This window comes from Corvus brachyrhynchos, unplaced genomic scaffold (genome assembly GCF_000691975.1).
Source record: "Corvus brachyrhynchos isolate BGI_N302 unplaced genomic scaffold, ASM69197v1 scaffold23, whole genome shotgun sequence".
Classification (NCBI taxonomy): Eukaryota; Metazoa; Chordata; class Aves; order Passeriformes; family Corvidae; genus Corvus; species Corvus brachyrhynchos.
This window is the reverse complement of record NW_008238983.1, coordinates 9,301,043-9,326,675: the sequence shown is the minus strand read 5'-3', so window position 1 is coordinate 9,326,675 and position 25,633 is coordinate 9,301,043. Positions and strand designations below refer to the sequence as shown.

The window sequence follows — 25,633 nt, the reverse complement described above, 5'->3', positions numbered from 1 at the left end:
GAGGCCTGGAGGAAGAAGGGTTTTGGAAGAATCTGGAAGGTTTCTGAAATCTGCTTTTTTCTCACAAGGTTTCCTCCTTCCACATCATAATTTTGCATGACAGGGATTTCATCTTAAGATGTCACAAGATTCAAAAAGCTTCTCCTTTTCCTGTCACTTTCCTCCCCTGATTCTCCCTGCATCACCTTTTTAATGTTTCCTGATGCCACATGAGGTCAGAGAAGGGGCTGGGAACAAACCCTGCTTATAGATATGGAGAAATGGAACAAGGGAATTAATATTCCAAGTTTCAATATGGCCTCTTAGTGCTGTTCCTGCTGTCACAGAGGAATGGTAAAAGAGAGCAGTGAGGGGTTAGAAAGTGAAAAGCAGTGGAATCGACTTCTGGAAGAGGTTGCCCCATCTGTAGTAGATACCGTCCACCAACTTCATTCTCGGTGACTAAATCTCTTCTTCTGACAAGCCAAAAGCATATGTAGGTGGAAGCTGTTCCCTTTTTTTTGGTCAGTTCCAGATTTCTCAGATACAGAAAGTCTCTTTAGTGAGGCTTCTCAGGTCTGTACCTAGGAGTGATGTATCTACCCTAATCTTTGGTTAACTTCCTTGAGGGTTTGTTCGAGTTGAGGTTTTTTATCTTTTCCTTGGAAAAGATGGAGAAAGAAAAGGAAATTGCTGTATCAAGGCAAATATTTTCTAGCACAGGAACTGTAAAAGCATCTTTGCCATTTGTATCTGTGTGTTAGATTTACAAAGGTTCTTGAGGCCTCCAATTTCGATTTGGTCAAAGTAATGACAAGTAAAAATTTTAGAAAACAGAAAAAAAGAAGTAGTAACATGAATAGAGTTAAATGCAATGATAGAATTTTCAGATAGTTAGTTCTCCAAATGACTGTATTATGAAAAAATTAGTGGTAGCAAATTGTTCAAGCTTAGGCTCAAAGGTTACATCTTACAATAGGTGGTTGCAGCAATACTTTTCCCATCCTGGTAACTAAATATATATCTATTTCTTTATGAAGAATTTCATCATGAAGTAAAGGATGAAGCTAGCAATGGAGGAACACAGGGAAAAGTCCACTAGCCAACAGTTAGATAAGTCATCTAAAATATGGGACACCTAGACATTAGTTGTGTCTGCATGTTCTGTCTCAACATAAACCATATTTAATTTTTGTTTGATTCTTCTTGGAATACAGTTTGGTAGCTTGAATTTTTGGACAGAAAGGAAAACATTTATTTGCCATTTTGACTTTAAGATTATGTTTAAATTTAAATGTGTACTTCATATGAAGATTGTTGAGATCCTCTGTCATGGTCCAGGTCCAGCAACTTCCTTTGTCATGCTGAAGTCAATGGGAACTTTCCATACAAAAATGTAACTGAAGTAAAACTACCTAGTTTTATGTAATATTTTCATATTTCAGACAATCTTAACAAGGAAATTGGAAAAACTTGGTTTTGCCCTTTTTAATAAACCAAAAAAACAGCCAAGCATGAATAGTTTTTCAAGTTTAGAGCAATATTTCAAAGAAGTTACTGTCTTATCCCTTTCTAAGAATTATTTCAAGGTGAAATTATTAAAAGAAATTGTCAACATCCATTGAAATACATTTCAGATAAGAAAAAGCATGTTTCTTGAGACACACAGTATGGTATCTTAATGAAACTAAACTGGTAATGAATTTCAATAATTGGTCCAAATTTCTTCTCTCTTATTTGACTTGGATGTTATCTTTAAAGAGTCAAGTCATCATTGAATTATAGTGATACTATATGTATTTTCCATTTCTCCTAAATTGTTGCACAATATTATATAACAACAAAGTACCTGTAAATCCTGGGATGAGGATGATTTTCTATGCCACACTGATGACATGACAAGAGAAGGTTTGCATGATTGTATTTGCATAAGTTCGTGTTCTGATCTCATGGAAATATTCTTTTAGCAGAGGTCTCCTAAAGAAATATAAGGTATTTTCTATTCTGAGGAACACCTGGCTTCAGCTAGTCTGATTATGAGTAAATTATTATTGGAGTGCTAAGCTTGACTGGCGATAGGAAGATACAATTGAATTTGTAGTACCTGCAGATTTTGTAAATGAATCTAAGTTTGCATTGGGAGAGTTGGTTTTTATGTACTGAAGACAGCTCTCAGATCCCTAGGACCTGACTGAGATTTTCTTATTCCCAGCTTCATCCACTGATGACCAGAAAGGCAGTTATGAAAAAAATCTCTCTGAAACAGCTGGATTAAAATATTATTTGGACCTACTGTACTTTAAGAAATCATGGTAAGAATTACTATTTAGCTAATAGCTGCCATTATTTTCCTAAGCAATTTGGCATTTTGAACATAGCAGATTTTCACATGAAATTTTACAAAAGGCTAAAAATTCAATTGAATTCTATTGTCTGTGTCAGTCACAAACAATCAGAACTCCTGTTCAAGGTATAGTAAGGGAACTGCATTTTTTAATAATAAAACTTTATCTAAGTGTTCCTGATTAATGAGCTATTCGGACTTTTGCTTAACTTCAAGGAAAAACATAGTGAAAATACTAAGAGAGTAACAGAGAATTTGCTTCTTGTTCCTATCGATTAAACACATCTGATTTAAAGAGGGGTTGGGGTCTTTAGTTTGTGGGGTTGTGTTGTGGTTTTGGGATATTGTCATGGAACATGGAAGGCCAGAAATTGAAATGAAAATTAATATAGTGTAAAAATTGTTCTTTTCAGCATCCAGTAAAACAAAGTTTGCTGTTACAAATTCATATATCCTGTACATGCATAGGCTATACAAAGAGCTGAATGTTCTAAAATAATTTGTAAACCCTAACCACATGAAAAAAAGTAATTTCGCTTTGTCTTCACATCAGCCAATATTACTAGCAGTACAATGTCAACTCAGCTGCAAATTACAATCTATGGTTTGGATATCTATGGATGTTCAAAACCTGTTTATCCCTATTATTGTCAACTGAAATGCCAAGCCATTCTCAGGATGCATTCCTTAATACATTTACAGCTATAAAAGCATTTAGGATTAAGGTATAACATCTACAAAACTGTATTGTACCTTTTGGATCCTTTTTCCTCTTCACTGTACTTGTATATTGAATAAATCCATCACAATGAAAAAGACCATCCTGCAAAAAGCCAAGTAGAAATCTTGCCATGGATTCAGAAAATGATGCTGTTTGAATAAAAGTTAGTGAAACCTTGATTAATTGATTATCCTTTTATTTAATCCAGTTATGTCTGAGTTTTACTTTGTATCTTTCCACGGTGTAAAAGACTGTCAGAGTTCAAGGAACCAGTAGATTGGTTATCTAGTTAGACTTCATGTTACATAAGACTGAGATATTACCTACCCTGAAGGGAAAATTAATGACTTGGCATTGTGGAATTATGGAATGCTGGATCATTTTCTAATCTATGCTCTATTATATTTCGTCAGTATCAGGAAAGATGAAGCTAGTTTTACTTGGCTGTTATACTCCATGAATGTCATGCTCCAAAAGTCACACACATTTTCCTTTTCCAACCAGCGCAGTTTTAATTTTCTGGAGAGTCTTGGTGTGTTTTTCCAATGCTCAGGAGAGCTTCTCATCTGACACCTTTTCAGAACCTTAGTCTCAGTTTCATTTGATAGTTCCACTAACAGCTCTTGTGAAAACACAAACTTCTGAAGCTCCATGGGTATACAACAGTTAGCAAGGACAACTTGCAAGAATTCTCTTATGTGGCATGTCCATGAATGTCTTGTGTATAGGAAGACACATGGTAATATTCCTGGAGCTTCTTGGGTGTGCTCCTGGGGCATTCAAAGCATTTCCCCCACAAGTGGCAACAACGCTGAAGTCACAGATGAGGGCTGTCTGGAGAGCACTGGTGGTAATGTGGACACAAATTCCTCCTGTGCATACTGAGGCCCAAAATACTTAATTTCCTTTCGTTTCTCAGCTGAACTCTTCTGCACTTCACAGTTGTGCAGATTGCCTCACATTTTGACCTGATAATTCCCTCTGCCAGGCCTCAGTTAATCTCAAAATAGGTTGGACTGTGTCAGATCATCTGATTCATGCCTACTAGCCAGTTTTACCACCTTTTGCTAGAGGCTATCTTGCATAATTGGCTGTCTCTGGTCCAGTGCATGATTTGTCCTAGAAAGAGATGTGTTTGTCATCATCCCATAGAGTTTTCAGTAGCAAGCTTACTTCTACAAACTAAGTTGCCTTGAAGGAATAATTTTCAGCAATGAAGGAAGACCAGTTGCTGCAGTTTAAATGGCCATTCACCTAAGAGTTGAAAGGTTGACTGTGCAATGGATGAGTGCAATACTGAATTTTTCCTCTGAAGGTTTACAGGATTATTGTTTTCTATCTGGGGAATTAGATTTTCACAATGATGTTTTAAAAATGGAAATAGTGAAAAAATCTGTGAGACAACATTTAAACGATTATAAATTTTTCAGCTTGGTACCTTTCTTAAAGGCTGTTGCTCTGCCATGGTTTTTGTGATAGTTTTCAGCACATCTTTTAAGTGCATCAAGAAAATATGTGGTCCATAAGGGGCAGGATGTGTTTTCCCTCATTTTCTGTTCTATTCCTGCTCTTTCAATTTCAGGGTAACAGATTTTGAAGGAAAACTTGAGTTTCTTACCCTATGCTTTTTCAACAGAAAAACTCACTGCTTATTTTTGTGTAATCCTGTTATGCAAATCTCTGTATTACTGCACACCTGACCTCCCTTGTGATATTTTTAACTTAGTGGAAAACAGAAAGATACGTTTTATCAACACCACCTGCTAAAATTAAACAGAAAACAATAACTGAGTTTAGTATTTTTTTGCCTTTTATGAAAGAAGAAAAAAATGGAAGTAATAAGCTGTAAAGTAGTGCCAAATTCTAGGAGGGAAATAAGATGGTTTATGATCCTAACGTAAAGTTTTTATTATTACTATTATTATTTATCAAGTACTTATTAAAAATGCATTTATATAAATTTATGTAATCAGTCATTTTTGCTGAATTTTGGAATTTCCACAACTTCTACTGTGGCCATACTCTATGAAAACAACTGTACCTGTTCAAAAGTAACATAGTCAGTCCCAGCATCAGTCCTTTTGGAGAGACATTGAAAGTATGCTGTGACAGCTGTAATGAACTCAACAGCATGAATCCTTTTAAAGGGAGGAGTAAAGCCTTTTAACTGAGTTACAAAAAAATCTTTGACATTTCTTATGTCAACTCTGTCCCTAAAGTAAGTTACTATTGTCACATACAGAGTTTAGATGGCAAATCTTATCCTTTTTCACTCTAGGATATCAATTTAGAAATTTGTATTAGATTCAGTGACCTTTGGTTATGTTTATGTTATTTTGTGATGCCTGTGAGATTTTTCAGCTGTTATAAAGCAGCAGAGAATGGTACTGTGGTTTTGGAAGTTTGAACATACTCTGTAGAAAAATCCGGATGAGCAACTATCCATCTTTGGATTCTTTTTTCCTGTTGCTTATTCCAATGAGTGATTGACAATGTAGTTGCCAGCTTAACCCAATGCTGCATGAAACAATTGTGTGGCACAGAGTAGGCTTTGAGCTTCATACCCTTAGCATGAATTTTATGGCTAGACTATACTTTCACTTTGTTAACGTAGCTGTTTCCTGTAAAAGAACTATTGAGCCACAGAACAAAATGTAAGGGATGTCACTATGCAGCCATGTTATTTTAGTAGTACATAGTGGCTAACCCCCCTACTTTTCAAAAGATACAGTTTTTGTTTTCATACACAGAGCTCAAAAGAAAGAAGAATCATAGAATCAAAGAATGTTAAGGGTTGGAAGGTACCTTGAAGATTTTCCAGTCCCAACCCTCCTGCCATGGGCAGGGACACCTCCCAGTAGACCAGGTTGCTCAAGGCCTTATCCAGTCTGGCCTTGAACACTTCCAAGAATGGCACATCCACAGCTTCTGAGGCCAACATGTTACAGTACCTCACCCTCACAGAAAATAATTTCTTCCTAATACCTGGCCTAAATTTCCCCTTTCAGTTTGTACTCAGTACTCTATGCCTCTTTATAGAATGCATTGTGTGTTTATCATGGCAAGCATTAATTTCAACAGTGTGTAAATTTTATCCTTCACTTAGGTTTCACATGTAGAAGTCAGGTACTACAGTGAAGAAAAATCCTTTGATCCGTAAAGGATGTTTCATCAGCAGTTGTTCAGCAATTTGTTCTTCAGATATAATATTACATTAGTCTATTATAAGAAAAGTGATCTGGAATTTTTACAGGCCTAATAACAATCTCAAGACTGTCACAGTGATAGGGATAGCAGATAATTAGTGTGTTTAATATATATATGAGGTGGTCATTAGACCAGGTGACTGAGGGTCAGGATAGTCTGTTACAGATCTTCACTGAGACAGGATATATCTGTAGCTTCCATAAAACAGGCTGGTTTCTACTGTTTCACTTACTGAATGGGAGTATCAAACTTGTTATACTAGACTGAGGTTTTTGGATGAGAAACAACATATAAGCAAGATGGAAAACTCCCCGAATATAGGCAGTGTACTCCAGAATGGGCAAGTACAAAGAGCCACCACAACATGAACTGCTGTGAAAGGCAGACTGCCCTGACTATGGCTTTTTCACAGGCTTCTCTTCTCACAGTGGTTTGTCAGATAGTGTCAGTTTTCCCTCTTATGAGTAATTGGCAAATAAATATGATGTTACTGGAAGAGGTGAAGTAGCCCACCAGATGCTGCAGATTAATATATTTTTTTATGAAGAATGACCCAAACTAGGTACTCCTGACCATTATAGCAACAGTCCTGACTACTCTTTCAGGCAGTGGATGATCATAAGGCTTCCAGAGGAAGGGGGAAGGCTTTTTCACTTATTATGTCAAAGGTGCCTCCTTTGCTCTTGATTTCTTGTCTCTATAGATCCATGATCACCTGATTTCACTTCAATGTTATTGTCTACCTCAGCCAACTGTGCCAACCTTTGTTTTTAATCCCCTAACATCCTATGGTAAGTTTCATCCATTGCCTTAAAGCCCCTTCAAGATTCTGAGAATGTTTGCTTTTTTCTGAGAGACCTGTGACACTCTTTTTTCCCCCTCCGCACCTCTTCTTACCAGTTACAAAAAGCCCATGGAACCTCTCCAAGGCCTTGAGTCATTTGTTCAGTTGTGTTCCTCAATCTGTGAGCTGGGAGATCTCATCATAGATATTGTCTCTGTTATCTCTTTTTCCTGAGGGTCTGTGTATCTAGGTGGGGTTTATTACTTTTTCTGTGTCTTCTCTTTGTTTTTTTTTCAACAATATTCTCAAGAAATGTCCTTACATTACAAATGTCATATATCCTTTGTATTTCACACAGCTTTTACCTTCCACCAATCCTTACAGTACTTGTCATTATTAACACAATGTTTGAGCAACTAGAGCTCATCTTCTTAGGCGAACTGATCTAGATGAAAAAATTAAGCCAGTTCGAATCATTTATGAAGAGGATTCTGAAGGTAACATCACCTGGTGGTCTTTCAAGCAATAAAGTGTGCCTTTTGCAGACTCTGAAGAGAGCAACAGCTACATAAAATTACTTTGATTTTTGCAAAGTATTTTACTGGTAGAAGAAATGCACTGATATTAAAAGAAAAACACCCCTGGTAACAGCAAATAACTAGCCACTTGGATTATATAATAATTTAACTTGAAGACTCAAAAACAACTCCAGTCCTGTGGGCTTTTAAAATACCCAATAATCTTCAGATATTTTAGTGGTGCTTTGACAGTTTTTTTGCAACAGCAGCCGAGACAGTCTGCATATTCTGCACAGAATTCCCAATATTCAGCAAAAACTGGTAAGTCAAAATATTTTAGCTGTAGCACTCTACTTTTCCCACGGTATCTTCTTGAGCTCTTTCTAGGTAATTTCCCTGCTGTAGTGCCTTATGTGAGAACTTGCTCATGCAACTTCATTTCACATGATGTTCTTTAACTGTGATCGAAATTATTGAAAAAGCTCAGTTTTCAATAATTATTTTCTCCTACAGAAAGAGAATACTTGAAGAACACAAACCATTATGTGAAGGAAAAACCCCAAAGGAACTGGACAAATTTGTCTCAATTTTGACCTGTTGCAGACAGTCTGTCAAGGTATTCCATGTACCTCAACCCCTTCCCAGGGGCAGATTACCTTTGTTGTTGTGTCTCCAAGTGACACAAGCCAGACCTGTACTCGCCTTAAGGTGTTCAAATTTTTGAATAAGCCATTAATTTGATGGACTTCATTAACCTAGAGCTCTAGGCAGTAAAAGAGTGGGGAGGTGGGATTTAAAGCCATTTTGGCCTTTCCAAGAATTATGTTAGGAAAGCATCCTACAATCCTAGATATAGGAAAATATATGGATGAATAAAAATGGTTTCTGAATGACATGGCATAGGCTGTTGCAGCCTACAAACCTTTAAAACTCCTGTGAAAAGAATTGACATTGCATATTGCATAGTATAGCACAGCAAAGAATATCTTCCTTGAAATGGGTGATGATTTTATTCATTGCAGATTCCTAAGAATTCACAGATTGAGGTAATTTCCCTCTAAATTCCATCCTCACGTGCTAATACAGCCAGCTAATCTAGAGGTCGAATATCCACCAGGTCTACTGCAGATACGTTTTGAAAAACTCAGGGAAGGAATGGTTGCTTCTGGAGACAATAGTAAAGAAGAATTGTTGTCTAGGTAACTATTGTTTTCTGGTATTGTTTACCTATAGAGTGGATCCCATCCTTTTCTGAAGTGTATCTGTAACCATTAAATACTCCAAATTAGGTCCTATCTTACCTAAAATATTTGATGTAAATAGTTGATATTAAATTTTCTCCTTTTTTCTTGGTATATGGAGAACAGTACTAGGTAACAGGTGCACAGTGTGGACACATGGATGGCTTAAAACTGTGCTTTCAAAAATGATCCTCTGAGAGTAACTGTTTCATGCTTACATCATTTATTTCTTCCCATAGGACTGACTCTAACAGTCCTTTTGTTTTTCACCTTTTCACCTTTTACTTGCACAACAGCACACTGCATTTCTCACCATTCAATTTTTTTTTTAATTGTGGTATCATTTCTGCAATTTATCAAAGTAATTTTGAATTCTAATTTTATGTCTCAACATTCTTGCAGTCTCACCTGATTTCCCATCATCTGTGCATTTAATAAGCTTGTTGTTACTTTAGTATCAAATTCATTAATGACAAGATTTAAGTAAAAACAGATTTTGAGTAGACCCCTTCTACTGTGGGTGGGAATTCATTGATAGATACCCTTCTGACTACAGGTTTCCAACAAGATTTACACCCACACTGTAGCAGATTTTATCCAGATTGTCCTGTAATAAATTTTGTCTACATCATGTCTCCCTAACCTGCTTATAGAGTATCATGTAGGACACCATTAAAAGTTTTTATTATTCTTGTGATATGAAATGTATTTCTATGTTCCTGTGTTTTCATTCTATCCACAAGTTGCATCACCCCACTGTAGGATAATTGCATTGGTTTGACACTTTTAAATTTTTTGCAAATCCACATTAGCTGCTATTAATCCTGTAATCTTTCAGTCTCTTCTCTACTTGGATAATGGTTTAGTTACTTGTATCAAGGTTACTCAGGGTCCACAGTGAAGCTGAAAAATCTGCAAAATCCTCGTGAAATTGTCCAGCTCACTTCTTTTTGCAGTTCTTAGGGTTAGCCTGCATTTAGGCCACCTCTTGTCCCTGTAAATTTTCAAAAATAACTGCTAATGAATGTGTTTATTTCAGCCATTTTTATAAATATTTTAGAATTAAATTTATCAGGGCCAGCTGATTTCCAAACAGTTATCTTACCTAAAGGTATTCACACCTCTTTTCCCCTTTATCTAGGCTGAGATCTTATCTCATTGGTGTGAAGTAATCAACTGTGAAAGCCAGGGAAAATCGATGGGGAATTTTGGAAAGGCAAATTTCAAAAGGGGCACAAAATGCATGGGTTTTCATCACTGCTGGATAATGAGCAGGGTTTTTTTCCTACACTTCTGCTAGCAAGCTGTGCATATGTTATGGGGATATGTCTTGTCAGTTTCAGGGGATTTATACTTAGGTCTTTTGTTTCCATATGCTCACCTATGTTATTTTATGTTAATCTTTAGCAACCTGATTTTGTCTTTACTTCCTGGATTCTTCTTCTGCTTGAAGTAAGAGAAGAAGTCATTAGTTACATCGATCACTTCTTATTCTTCCTCTTCACTGCACTACAAGATTGTGTGAAAATATGACTATGGCTTAAACGTCATGTGTAACATGACATTCTTCAGAAGAGGTGATACCTACACAGAAGTGAATGTGATGGACACAAATTTAACAGAGGGAGATATATAGCTAATACAGAGCAAGTTAGCTTTTTCTGAATCAGATGTACATTTAATTTACATAGCATGCAGGGGCATTGGAATTGTTGTGGTTTAACAGTTAAATATTTTAAGATTAATATAATAACCTTGTCTAGCAGACTATTAATGCCTTTTTTGTTTCTCACCTGTTTTTATAAAGCCTGTTTTATAACCCTACAAGTCTGTTTTGCAAACAGTGCTAATACCAGTCAATTATGCTAGTTGGCATTTGACAAGACCTACAAACACCTAACAAATTACCAACTGAGTCACTACATGAGCAGGAATTTACAGCTATGAACAATGCTACCATTTCTATTTATAAGTGTTTCTGACTGTTCTTGTTTTGATTACTTACACACACATGCACATAAGAAGGACTCATCAGCTCATTGCAGCCTCACAGTTGACTCAGTCTGGCAGCTGATGCATCTACAGCAGATCTGCTGTTCCTTTGTTAAAAGCTGTCATAACAGCCTGTAAGAATTATTATAACTAACATTGCAGAATTCGGTATTCCTGGACAAGGGTGGATCCCCTTATACTGAAAGCATTAAATAACATCACCGTTTACATAATAAATGACATCTGACAAGGCACAGTATCTTGTCCTTCTTAATAATATTAATTATATATATAACACACAGCACATTATATAATATTAATAATATTTTCTATTAATACTGGAGAAAATATGACCTCTCACTCTACAAAAAGAAATGGTCTAACAAATAATATGAAAAGAAATAAAAGATCTTACATTTGTGCTGTCATACATGCAGTCAGTGATGAACAAAGGAATGTCTGCATTACACGCCTCAGGCTGTGAAATATTGCCACTTTTTTTTGAGAGCAAGGGCTTTTAGGGTGCATTTGACCTCCCATTCTTCTTTTGTGATGTCATCAGAAGACAGAACTCAAACCTCCATGTCTTGAGATCCACAGAGAAACTTCCATAGCGCTATAGCACCTGCTTGTAGCCATCAATTTCTTTTACTGTATCTTTAAACTCAAGACCTTTTATAACTTTCTTCTTCTATTGGATTCACCTCTGATGTGCTTGCTTCAAGAGGTGTAGTTTCTCTTAGGCAGGGAAATTTCTTACCATTTCAGGAGAACATGCCATTGCACAAAACAGCTTTCTATCACACTCCAGCTCCCACTTCTTGAAGATTTTCCCATGCTGAGAAGAACATAAAGAACCATTATAATACTGAAGGTTGAATATGTATTTCAAATTCACAGACCTTTGCTTCATAGAGTGTAATACTCCCACAGGCACTGACTGAGAGGAAAATGAGCCAGGCTTAACTTCTAGTCTTTCTTACTTACACACAAAGAATATACAGGGGAAGCCAGTCTCTAGCTAGTCACTGCTCTGCTTTTGCGAGGCAGAGCAGAGGCGGTGCTCCAGGATGCTGCTTGTAGCACCTACATTGCCTGCTACTGTCACAAGTTATCATTATCACAAGGCAGAGGAAAAGGGTGAGCCAAGGACGGCTGGAAATGGCCATCAGTTGACCTCTTCTGTCCTACTGGTGATGAAGGAAGCCATGAGAAGGGCTCAAAAAGGGGACACTGAGCACCCCAGGAAAACTGGGGAATGCCCAGAACTTTAACAACCCCCACCTCCACGATACCCAGACCAAACATGTCACATGAGTGCTCTGGCTGTTACTGGAAGAAGGTAAATGAGCTATGAGTGGGCACCGGAAGGGCTGGGATGGAAATACTGGCAACACATGCTCTGGACATTGTCAGATGCTGAGGAGTATGCAGCCAACACAAGAGCCGCTGCCACCCTTGCTGTAGGCCTTTTCCCCTCTTGTCTGCCTAATTTTTGATGTAGTGGCAAGACTTGGCTCTGATCACATTAGAACAGACGTTTTTGTGTTGCAAGATACACTCAGGTATCATTTTGGACACCATTTGGCAGCTCCTAGAAAACAAATAGAGGTTTTCAACCTAGACACCAAAATGAAGCTAGCATTTCTTTCAAAGGCAAAAAATGCTGAAAGGGTTTTCATTTTATGTTTGAAAACCATCTTATCAGAATGTGCCAGTGGTTAATTTTCCTAACATTTTATGTGTGTAACATGAAGGGACAATAAAACACTGGGAAAGGTAAAAACAATCAGAGATTGTAGACCATATGGTGAGGGCAGATCTTGAAGAACAATAAAGTCGTCATCCTCTGGCCTTTAATGTTCATTTGTTTTCTGGGTTGTTTGTAATGTGCCCTGTGGCAGCATTATAAATCTTTTTCCTGTGTAATAACTCTTACTACTTCTTCTCTTGCAATTACAAAAGGTGTTTTATTTTTATCAGCCATTCCAGACAACACAGATCCTATCTAATGTATATCTGGAGCAGTAAAAAGATTGAGTGTATAAGTGTCTCATATAGTGTGATACATAAAATCAAACATTAATAAAGGCTTTTGACAACCTCCATCTGTTTGATCTTCACACTTCTCCCTCTGCTTTTTTAAGAGATAAAGTCTTGAAGTATTTCAGCATTTCCTCTAACTCATCTAGTCTGCCAGTTTTTTGCAGCAACTTCTCAGTTGCTTGGTCCCATGACCAAATCAGAGAGCAGTGTTTTTGTTGGGGTCATAGGTGCTACTTTTGTGTCTCTGGAAAACACACAGAAAATATCTTGGACAACTTCTGAATCTGAGGATGAGTTACTGCAAAGTGTTGACTGTAGGGTCATGGAAAGTGTGACTACATGTACCAAGATGTAGGAGTAAAAAAGATTGAGAAACTCTTGAATAGAATATCCAGTTCTAAAGCTCCAGTTGAGCTGAAAATATAATTACCATTTCTCTGTTTCAAGCATGAAGTATCAGGTCAGGTTCTCTTGACGCATTTTGTTGAATGTCCATGTCAGTAGCTAAAGCATAGGAACTGCAGATCTTGATCACAAGAACTCTCTTATCACAGGAATTCTCTTTTCACCAGTGTAACCTTCTTTTATACATATTAGATCCAGAAAATTAAAAATAAGTACCTAAACTGGTAGTTCTGTCTCTATACTTAGACCCTCTGAAACTGCAGCTGTATTTCATAATGCTTTCCTGGAGTTCAAGCTAAAAGCAAAATTTCCCAGGTTTCAAAAATCCCACCACCAACAATAAAAAAACAAACAACATCCCCCCAAAAACAGAAAGTATGACTCCATAGGCTGAAAACGAGCAGACTCTTGCTTGTCTTCCACATACAACTTCCTGCTTTCTTGTAAGTGCAAACATTAGGCTACAGTTTCATGCTCTCAGTGAGTTTAATGTAGGTGAAATAGATTTAAGATTCATACACAAGAAAAAAAATTAAAACTATATTATTTTGATGTGGGAGGAAATAGTCTTACAATTAAACACATCTCAAGGATTTTCATATAAACCAGTGAAATCCTTGTAAAAATTCAACCCTTACCTTGTATTAGTTTTATTTAATAAAAGTAATTATTTCCTTTCATTTGCTAAAACTAGTATTAATCTTCTATTTTAAAAGATGATTAAAAAAATGAAAAAAATGATAATCAAAATTAGTACATATCATGCTATGAGAAGCTATTTGGTGATAATATAATGGCCTTAGCCTAATTCAAACTTTTATTCTACATGAAGATGTATTCTCAAGTCCCACGGAGACGAAAAATCCCTTAAATTATTGTTCTTTGCCATGCTTTCATGGCATAGGTGATGCCATACATGCCACAAAGAAAATTTTCTTACCAATTTTAATTTTTCATAGGTCTTAATTCTAAAATATGCAAGCAAGGAAAAATGTGTTTTAGGAAGAAATAATAGAAGACAATGTAATATGAGACAGTAATTCTATCTGTAGAATAAATGTATTATGAATTCCTTTTCATACAATCAAACTATTTCCTATATTTTCACAATGTAGCACAGAACTTCTTAAGAGCATCAAAACCAAGTAGGACCAAAACAAACATCTGTCTGCTATTTATGAATAAAGATCAAGCAGACAGTCTTATAGTTGTTCATTTCCTTAAGGAAGAATTGCTTCACTAAAACTTGAGCTTATGGTTGTATCAACAACATAACAAAATACTCCCCAGCGGACTATGAGTTGATGTTGGTGCAGGAATCACGTTTTGCTATAACAGAAGGTATGAGTATTCCTGTAATTTCAAAAAGGAGCTGCACTAAAGACTCTAGAACTCTAGAGAGCAAAAAAAAAAAAAAAAAAAAAAAAAGTAAGCGTCTAACAGAATGTTTCTCCCACCATACCAATGAGCTTAACACTACTTCAAAAACAAATACAGACAGTAGGACCAGTTAACCTATTCTCATTTCCTAGACTGGAAAAATGTCATTGTAGTTCTATTAAAATTATATCCTTTAGAAAATTCCTGAGGGACTTTTCTGCTGAAGTATCTCTGAGGTAATCTTTTTATTAATCAATCCAGAAGGAAATGGCCAAGGAGTTCTCACAGGACTTTCACTACATCAAAGATGCCTCAGATAGCTTTAAGAAGCTTTTCAAGAGCTGGTTGGACAAAGCCCAAAGCAGCTTGGTCTGTATTGAACATTGACTGTGCTTTAAGAAGGGAGTTGGGAATAAGTGATCTCCCAAGGCCCTTTCCTAACTGCATAAACCTATCAGTGACCTCAGTGTGATTTTTGAAATGTCTGTTTATGTCAAAAAACTAAGCTAAAGTGTGATAATTATTCCATTACTTATGAATGAAAATTAGCTTTAGGAGCCGGCAGCATTATCCACTTTTATTAGCATAGTTTAAAAAGTGACTTCCAGATCAGATGTGGTGTCGTGACTGATTGCTGGACACCTAGAGAAGAGTGAGTAACAATTGTTCAAAGAAATCAGTGCCACCTAAACATCCAGATACCTCCATATGTATTTGATCTATCCTTCCTCTGTATAGCAGAGTGTCTCTTTTTTTTTTATATGATGTACTCAAATGTCTTTTGTTCTCAAGTGATGTTTCCATATATGCTGCTAGGTCAAATTTCATTTTCATGTTGAAATGAATTACATTTCAATGTTCATATTATGATCCTTGAAAATCTTTCATTTTTTAATGACTGTAAAGAAATTGGATTATTGTCATTCTACCATAGAAACTTCATTACATTACATTTCCTTTAAATTCTAGATCTGCATATCTTCTACATCTGCTAGGACAAAAATTTTACAGTAAAATGATGGTTGAAAAAAGTGTGGAACCATATGTTCTCATAATACAGACAAAAATATTGTTCAAACTCAGATTTTTCTTCTTTTCATGCACTATTTTGATTGCAGTGTAAAAAATGCAGGTTCTGGGGTGCAGGGTGGACGAAGGTGGAACTTAAAATTCAGGGGTATTTAAGGGGGTAATGTGCTAAACCATCAGATAATATTCTGCTGTCGGAGCTCCCATCTTTTTTCCATACATAGGCTGGGGTTGATCAAACTGTGTTTTTCTTGTGGAATAACTGATGTGGGCTAGCACTTTTATGAAACCACAAGGAATTCTCATGGTAACAAGATCATTTCTCCACAAAACAATGAAACTTCATATGCACTTTGTCCATCACCCACCTGGATAATCCTCCCTAATAAAAAGAGGTAGAGAAAGACCTTATTGTGTTGTCTGGATGGGCTCTTCGTCCCTAATAAAAAGAGGTAGAGAAAGACCTTATTTTTTGTCTGGATGGGCTCTTCAATGACAGTAAATGCATGTGACAATACACCAAAGGGACCCAACTTCTATCATCCTTGACACTTTTACCATCATGCTTCAGTATAGGGCTCACAAGTGGACTTTGCTGTCCAATTCACTCATTATTTATTTCCTTCTCATCTCTGTGGATCTCATATTCCATGATTCTTGGGAAAGACTTCATGCCCATATTCTTCCTCCCAGACTTTTCCCAACAAATGGCACAGGATTAACTCTGCTTGTTGTCTTATCCTTCTTCAGACTAAGCAAAGAGCCTTCCAATCCTTCCTCCCATTTTCTTGTAATTGCTGATTCCAGGATTCGTCAGAGGGTCTCATATTCTAAGCACTCTTGGGAATGGTAGTACAAATGAGTACTCCTGACTTACCTGAAATCTGTCTGGAATTATTTGTAAATGGACCAGCATGAACAGATGTGTGAGCATTTGTGCATGCTTACATATGTCTGTGTGTTAGAAGTATAAAGAAAGGGGAGTTCCCATTCTTATGGGAACAGCAGTGCTTCAAAGTTCTTGAAAATGGAGAAAATCGAAACAATTTTCCTGAGACAAATAAAAAGGTCCCTTTTTTTTTTTTAATGAATGCTACTTTTTAGGTAGAATCCCTATCTGCAAAAAGTTAATAATCGCCTGCTAATGGCTAATCTCTTTCTTGTTTTTCAAATGAAAACAAAGACTAAGAATAAAGAAGAGTTTTTCTATGTGCATGGTTTCCTTCTGCTCCCTCTGTACATTCTTTTCTGATTCAGATGGCTTTTGCAGCACAATCTCAACAAAAAACTGTATAAATTCCCTCTGTGTTTAAGCAGCTGGTGCTGCTTCACGTTTTTTTCTTACACATGATATTTTGTCCATTATAATATCCATTTCAGCCAGATATAAGTCTGAGGATCCCTATCCATGAATCAGTGTTTAGCTACAGCATCATCATGTGAGTGCACAGCTGAATCAATGATCAGAATTCATGTGGAGAATCAATATGTTGTTTCATTTGATCTGAGATACCACCTTAGCTTCCATTTATGTAAACCTCATAGGTCTCGGGAGATTACTTTGCACAACTATTTTCTTCAGAATATAATGAAAAATTAATTTAAATTGGCAAGCATTGTTGGGAACAAAAATCTGCAGAATTTTATATATAGAAGATAATACTGTCAATAAACGTCAGGTATGAGTGTGGCTGGTCATTCTGAAAGAATGATTTTTCCTTATTTTCACTCTACTTAATTCATTTGACTCCACCATAACTTGCAAATGTAGTGTACAGAAGAAAAATAGGTTTAAAATAAAAAAGTCAGAACTAATATAAAGCATTTAATAAGGAGTTTTGAGCATTAGAGGCTAAAAAGGAATATGAAATAATTTCAGTGGAAAAACTTTCATGATGATTTAAAAACATTAAGAAATGAACAATTCATGGCTGGCTAGTACTTGCATTTTACAGTAATACATAGTTTCAGAAATATGAAACCAAATCACCTCCGTTTCAGAATACAAATGTACTAGTAACTAAATATATTGTAGTTCCAGTTGGTAAGGAAATAATTTATATCCAGATTGGGGAAGGTTCAATAATCAGTAAATATCAGTGCTATTTCACTGTGATAACCAGCCCTTCAACTATATAGCAAGCTCTCACAAAGCAGATAACTTTATTTAAATACTTGTTAACTCAGGATTTAAATAGCTGTGAGGAGGAGATAAGCCATACATTCCTACAATAAAGACAACCCTGTATTAATATAAACCAGTATGTGATATTATATTGGGTGATGTAAAAATTACCAAGTGATGCATCTGACTCAAAACTCTCAAACTTTACCTGCTGAAATATAATTAAAGCCTTCAGTTGAGTCATATGCCCTGAAATGAATTCTGTCTAAAATGAAACATAATAAATGTTTGAATGAGGTAAGAAATAGGACTGTGGCAAGACCGTGGGAAGTGCATGATAGTGCAAAAGGAAGGTGAAATAACCTGAATCATGTAGGCAGTAGGGAACATGTCTAAGTAACAGCAAGTTGTAAATAATTCATGGAGAAATTACCTAAGTGTTAACAAGATCATATGATTTCAGAATAATTTCATCTTGGGTTGTGTTGGTGCTGCAGTCCCACTACATAGAAAAAAAAAAGAGGCATTTTTCATATTCCGTGATAACTTTTCACACTGAAAAATTGGACATCTCCTTTAACTCATAGAAATCATTGTTCACACATGATCAGGAAGAATATTAGTGTGGTGCGCTACTCATACAAAAGTAGATACACAACATATAATTCTCCATAAGCCTCCCCACCTGTTTATCAAATTAAACTATACTTTAAGCTATCATAGTACTATTTAAAGAGAGCTTGTATTTCAATTACATTCTCCATCAGTAGTCATGGGGGAAGCAGAGCGTCTGTGGCTCATTTACAGCAAAATGTGGCTATTCTGAACAGCATTCATTAGTCAGCGGCAGCTGTATTCTGGCAAGGAAAGCAAGGGCTAAAACTTTTCCAGAAATGGATGAATGTAGATTGGACAACATCTGCTGCAGTGTGAACAGTGTTCTTTGTTTCTGTGGTCTGATGTCCTCTTATTCCTCAAGCCAAGTCTCAGCTCCTCAGACCTTCTGCCACAGCCCACAGAAGGCAGTTTGTTTGATGGCATGATCGAGCAGATCGGGAGTCACTCTGGATTGCTCAGTTATACTTGAGCTTCAGCACAACTGCCTTTATTCAAATAGGATAAATAAGCATAGTGAACTATGAATATTCATATAGCAACTCCATTGTAACAGTGTGTCAGATGGTAAAGAGGTTTTAAGTAGAGGTACTTGTATACTATTTCACAGAATCTAGAAAATACATGTCAAAATAAGAAATAATACTTTAAAAGAAAAAAGTAAAATCTAATTAAAAAACTGAAAACTATGGCCAAATATCTCTAAAGACCTTTTTGTAATGCAAGAATCTAGCAGTTAAGGTCTAATTTGTGGTTATAGGGACATATTTCATAGGGAAAACAAGGTTATTTCTGATTTTCAGTTCTTTGAAAGATGGCAGTTTTCCTATTATATTTTTAAAGAAAACAAACACAGAATGGGGAAAGTGATATCTGGTAACCAAAGAGAACCGTGATTTTCTTTTCTTTCTTTTTTTTTTTTTTTCCTTTTCTTAGTGATTTTTAGTATCTAAGTCTGAAGCTCAATCACTGCAACTTCAATTACCAAAGTTGTCCCCCTGAAGCCTGGGAAGATGACAGAGAAGGAAGGCTTCACATTAATCAGAAAGGGGATTTTGCTAACTTCATAATGAGCTAATCTGGAAACACCCTTAGGGAGATGAGTTCAGGGATCAAAATCAAAGGCTGAAGTCTCTGGAGTGAAAAAAACAGTTATTTGCCTTCGTGACGGTTGGATTTTGTGTCCACCTGTTCATTTCAAACTGGCTCTTTAAAGACCATTAAAAAGGCAGTGATTAAGAGCAGATGTTGAACAAACTGTGTTTCCAGCACACCAGTTTGGGTTCATTAATTTCTACGCTGCTTTTTTTCTGGCTAAAGATGGTTTCAGTGCAGTCCTTTTGTCATATTCACAGACAGATATGATTTGTTCTTGGATAATTTTTTTCTCTGTTTTCTCTCTCTTTCAGAACTTTTACCCCTCAGTTTATGATATTAACAGCTATCAAAACATTTTATAAACTTTCAATGACTTTTCAGCCCTTCAGCTCACAGCCAGAACAGACCTCATGAACTGCAGTTATTACAGTAGGCAGAAATAGATCCATTGTTTTCTCAGTGTAAAGCTGATTCAAAACTACAGTTAACAAAATTGAAAAAAATGAAAGTACTTGCTGCTACATCACTGGGCTTGACATTTCTAAGTAATCTTAGTATTTCCCTTGTCATTTCTACCATCGCTCAAAGATCCAGGCTCTGGGAAGTTTTTCATGAAATTGCTCCATTATGCAGGAGACTACATAGAGTTTGAATAAGGGTCAAACCTGGACCAAAAGAAGCTTCTAATATAAAGTAAATATTGATGGTTATCTCTGTGATATTGCATAAATATAAAACTTAGTATTATATCTCATGAATGCAAGCTGTGTTTGCTGATGACTAAACTCCTGAGTTAGAAATAAGACTTGGGTGAAACTCTGGAGTAGTGCCTGACACTGGAATTTTGCTGAGGCTTAGCAAGGTAATACCCTCATCTCTTTTTGAAACAGAACTGATCCAGCAATGTAGTCACCATGTTGCTTCTGTAAGGAACCCTAGAGAATTAACAAGTTGCTTAGGAATGCTTATTGCAGATGGTGTGGGAATCAGTCCAAATACAAAAGAGAGGAAACTCAGCTATTGCTTCTCTTGTATTTGATCTCGAACTCTAGAAAGGAAAAACTTGTAGAAAAGTCACTTTGAAAACTCAGCAGGAGACTTGCCTGGCTAAAGCCTGCGCTCTTAGGCCTGTAATTGCATAAATGTTAATTAAATAAGACAACTAATGAGAACTGACTGACAGGAGCTAAGCAGAAGTAAAGAGCAGCTGCTTTTTGGGATTCTGCCACAAGCAGTCTTCATCCCATTCCAGCAGTAACTTCCCATATTTCCCTCTCTTCTCTACTGAATGCAGGCTCAAACCAATAGCTCACATTTCCTCCCTGTCTGGCTTGGCTAATTCCCAAGATAAACAAGTCTTTTTGTTCCCTGAGGAGCAAGCTTAGCTGTGCTGGAGAAGTAAAAAGGGAATCAGGTAAGAGAGAGGGTGACAAGGACAAGGAGAAGGAAGACTTTTTCCATCAGAGCAGATGAAGAAGAAAATGGGAGTGGATAGGGGCAGTAATAGCCCCAAAAGGGGAATGATGGCCAAGAGACTGTAAGAGAAAACTGAAAGTGAGATACTTGGGAAATACAAGGGCCTTCTACAAATATCACAAGTCTGTTTGAGTTTTTGCTAGTGGAGACTGCTGTTAAAGAACTTACAGTCCTAAATCCAAAGCAGAATTAGAGAATGAAAAAATTAATCGCCTGCCATCCAGAATATGAAAGGTGGAAAAAAGAGATTGTGATGGAAACAAAAAAAAATACACAAATTGCTATTGTTGAGGTCAAATATTCCCACTGTAATGGCCCAACCATAACTGAGCTACATGTTAAAAGGAGCAGAGGCACTGAAATAATATATTATTCAATTTTGGGAAAGGATTACAAAAAACTAGTACAACTGCAACAACATAAAAATATTCTGTAGATTCCAAGAATTTAAGTCTGTGGTTCTTTATATTATAAATACTACAAGTATTTCTATTTCTGTGCTTACCAGATTTTTAATTTCCTAGATATGGATAACACAAAAAATTATTGCAAAGAATAACAATGTCATTTCTGTTTGGAAAAGCTAAAAGACTTTGTTATTCAGGAGTCATACAATGTCAAGAAATAAAGCTATTCTGGAAGGTTGATAAGTGCTAAGTACAGAAACCAGTATCTTGGACTTGTTCAGCTTAAATCAAAAGGAAGTATAAAAACCCAGGTTACTAAATAATGCTTTCTAGTTCAAAATCATAGATTTGAGTTTTACAAAGGAATTCAGAGGTCAGACTGAGAGGATTCGTGTGTCCAAGGCTCTGGAAGGATGTGAAGGAAACATTTACAGTACTTGGAGTTTGTTGCCAAGAACAAGGGAAATTTTGTAAGGGAGAGCTCTAGATTTAGTTGAATACCTAGGCAGCTGAAACAGGGTGCTAATAAAAAACTGGAAACTGGAAGTATTGTTCATCAAAGAATCTTATCAGGAAGATCATAAAGTTAAGAAAGAAGATTTTTAAGCAAAGTTGAGCTCATCCTGATCAGTAATGAAGGGATCAAAATAACTACAGGAGTAGCAAAGTTAAATCAGCAGAAAATGGGACATCATTGTTGAATATGTAACAGGAGCAAGATGGCTATGAGAAGGATGGTATGGAAGTGGAAACTGAGATATAGGAAACACCAGGAGAAATTATGGAGCTCAGATCCTCCTCATGGGTACCTCCTCAGTGTATGGAGTGGCAAACCTGGTAGGATAGCTTACCTCCAACTTTTAGATTTCCAAGTACAGAAACATAGGAAAGTGTGCAAGTGAGTCTAGTAGAAATTATTTTTACTAAAAACTCGATTTTTTAAGGTATCAAAAGTAGTTCTTGAAGCAGCAACTTTTCAAAAGGAAGAAGTTGTCTAGGCAGCTGCAAATAGATGACTTTGACCTCTACAGCGTGCAAGACTTGGGATATATTGCCAAAGAAAAAGCAATTAAGACTAGAGAGGCAAATAGGAATTGGTATAAAATGTAAAAACAAGAAGGCCTTGCTATTATGGATTGATAAAAGAATTTTCTTCTATAAATAGAAGGTTCACGAAAAGGAAATGACAGTGGAAGAGAAAAGTTTGAGTTCATCAAGATAAGTTATAAGTTATCAGTGTGATGTGGTCCAGAGAAAGGAAATATAATTAAACGTATCAGAAGAATTGGCAGGAGACTAAGAAATACTAATGCAAAGTCCTAGAAGAAAATTATCGTGAAGAGTTCTACATACATTGTGATCATCCACATGAAGGAAAACGAAATTTGTTTTAAAAGGAGTACAGACACCACTCAGAGAAAGGGCAAAACTTCCTGCAAATAGTGACTAACAGAATTTGGTTTAATAATCTCACTAAACAAAGACTGAATGACACACATGATCCCTCTGTGAGAGACCTTCACTTCCCTCTCTACTTTCTAGACCAAAAACTGTGAAGGAGTTTTTTAAGCCAGAAGAAAATAATGATACAGGAAAAAAAAAAAAGCTGCATGCCGTGCACAAGTAGGTTTAGATTAGAACTAACACTACGTTCTTAACAAAAATGAGACTTTGAACCATCTTTCCAGTAAGAAGTGGAGTGAGAAAATGCAACAGTTGTAAGATAGAATTGGTTGTTTCATGACACAATTCAACCCAGCTGCTTGGCATAGTTGAAGATTCGTGATATTTTCCTTGTGATGTTTTTATGACCTGCTTTTTATTGTACAAACAAGTAATTGGTGTGCTATATTCATTAATTAATTGAGAAAGTATAGAAAAAGTTGAATTTTCATAGGTCATCAATTAATGAAAAGAAATAAATAGCAAAACATATCCAGCAATATATGTGTATTAAACTGACTACTACATACCTAGATGAAGATATACTGATTAATATACGCATCTAGGAAAATTCTTTTGCTGTACCTTGCTCTCAGGAGTCACACGTTTATCATGAGCATTCTGACAGTCACAGAAAGAAGTGTCCAAGTGGCAATGAGATCCTTATGAAGCCTTTTTCCTAAGTAGCAATAAAGACTGACTGTTGTGTCAGTGGTAAGCATGAGAAAGATGCATTCCTTCTCAGAAAATGAAATGAAGTATGCTATAGCTGTGCTTAATGTCTTCCATTCCCCTGAAGGCACTTTCAGTCGTTCCAACAAATCCCAGTGATATTGCTTGCTATCAAATACTGAAAATAAGTTCAGAAGCCAAGCTTGATATAATGCACTTCTTATTGTGGCATGTATACATGGTGGAAAGAAGCATTTTAGATGCAGTCTGTCTTTCTTTTTTTTCTTTCGACTACCATGCATTTGAGCCTCAGCATCTGGTGGCTGGGCTTCTGCCTTGGCCCTCACAGGTCATTAGAAGGAGGTATAAAGACTCAGCTCTGTAAAAGCTCTAACACTAACAGGTCAGGGACTGTGTGCTAGGCAAGTAGGCTCCTGGAGCAGTATCCATGGCTCAGTGGGGAGCACATATATGCACACAGTATTTATATATGTCCTCATATATATGGACAGTACACTCGCAAATACCTATACACATATGCATACACCACATACATCATTCAGCCAGAGGTGGAGGATTGTGTAAAGGTGATCCAAATCACCAAAATACTCACTGTAAAAGTGCTTTCAGACAGCACTGATTTCACCCAGGGTCTGAGCAGCGTCCTAGGCATCTAAATTCATTGGGAAGCACTGGCTACTTTTTAAACAGAAGCCTTATAATCTACTTCTTCCTTTCTGAGTTCTTGTTTGCTCAGATCAAGACCTGAGTCATAACCGTAAACTTTTAGCTGTCCAGGATTAGGTACATATATTTTTTGAGAACTTTCAAGTTAAACAAACAGAAAGAAAGTTCCAGCAAGCTTTGCTTTCTCCAAGGCTGTCTGGTCACCTGGGTGTCAAAATCTGCCTACCCTGGTTGAAGACACTTACAAGGTAAATTAAAATCTGAACTGCATTATGAAAAAGAAAACTGCTTAAAAATGAGTACAAATATATTCCTTTTTTTCCCTGTTTTTAACTTGTAATTAATTTACAGCCTTCATGGGGACTTTATTACAGAAATCTTGCATTTTCTTTATCTTCCTGGTTAGTGAAACAAACTTTAAATAAAAATAAGTCAAAAATAATTTAAAATTAGTAGAAATGAAAAGTAAACTTCTGAAAAACAAATGGACTGTACTGTTCTTTGAATATTTTTTTTATATCATTTTTTCCTCATACTTACAATAATACTAGTTTAATATACTTAGTAAGAAATACCACACACTGTTTAGAAAAACAAAAAAGGTCTGATGGGTAGATATATTTTTAGATCTGAAAGAATTCAAGTCAGCTGAGACTTACACTGTGTTTTCAACATGGGATACATTGAATCTCATATCGGTAGTTGCTCTGGCACATGAATTCATGGAATGACCAACTTCATGAAAACTTTCAAGTCTTTCAAGATGACAAATTAGAAACCTCCTGGTATTTAGTGTAGAGATGCATGCAAAAATGCTCTGCTCTAATTAGGCAGAAGCATTTGTAGCAACTGTAAAGTGCAGCAGCTTTTGCATTTCTCAGGCCCTAGCTTCGTGTGTGTGTGTGTGTGTGTTGATGACTGTATCCCTACCTGACTTCTGTGGCTGGTTAAGATATGTATTACACCTCTCTTAGGGAAAAAGCTGTTTTTCAGTGCTTTCAGTAGCCTCACTCTGCCACCTCCACAGATGTGCCTTAATGATGTAGTCTGCCCTGCAGTGCTGCAGCCTTCAAGACCTGAGTTTTGACATAATAGTTGTTAATATTAGAATGTGCTCTGTGCTACATTGAATCCTCTTACATTTTACTGCATCTCATTTTCTACTGTATCTCTTATTAGGGTGGCTAATTTTAATTTAACACATTTATCCAAAACAAAGAGTGGCATAAATAAAAACCCTAAACAGAAAGACATATTTATAAACAAATTAGAAAATGTTTGCAAAGCACTTCAAATGTGGTTTGCTAAATCAGCACTACATTTTATCAACCTGAAATAATTAAATCATAAATAACTAGGTTTTCTTTAATTCTGCTTCACATTATGTAGCCTGGCAAATTGTCAAGAACCATGACTGATTCCAGCTCTGCACCAAAGCAAGGCATCTACCGTTCACCAGGAAAT

The 25,633-nt window shown here is 36.4% G+C and overlaps 1 long non-coding RNA gene across 1 annotated transcript in view; it reads left to right on the top strand.

Annotated features, from left to right (window-relative positions):
• The first annotated feature begins 16 nt into the window (after positions 1-16).
• LOC108447774 overlaps positions 17-25,633 on the top strand; it is a 41,261-nt gene continuing 15,644 nt past the window's right edge. Inside the window, exon 1 of the long non-coding RNA XR_001863462.1 lies at positions 17-2,291. This is a non-coding gene — a long non-coding RNA (uncharacterized LOC108447774). The remainder of the gene's footprint in view (positions 2,292-25,633) is intronic.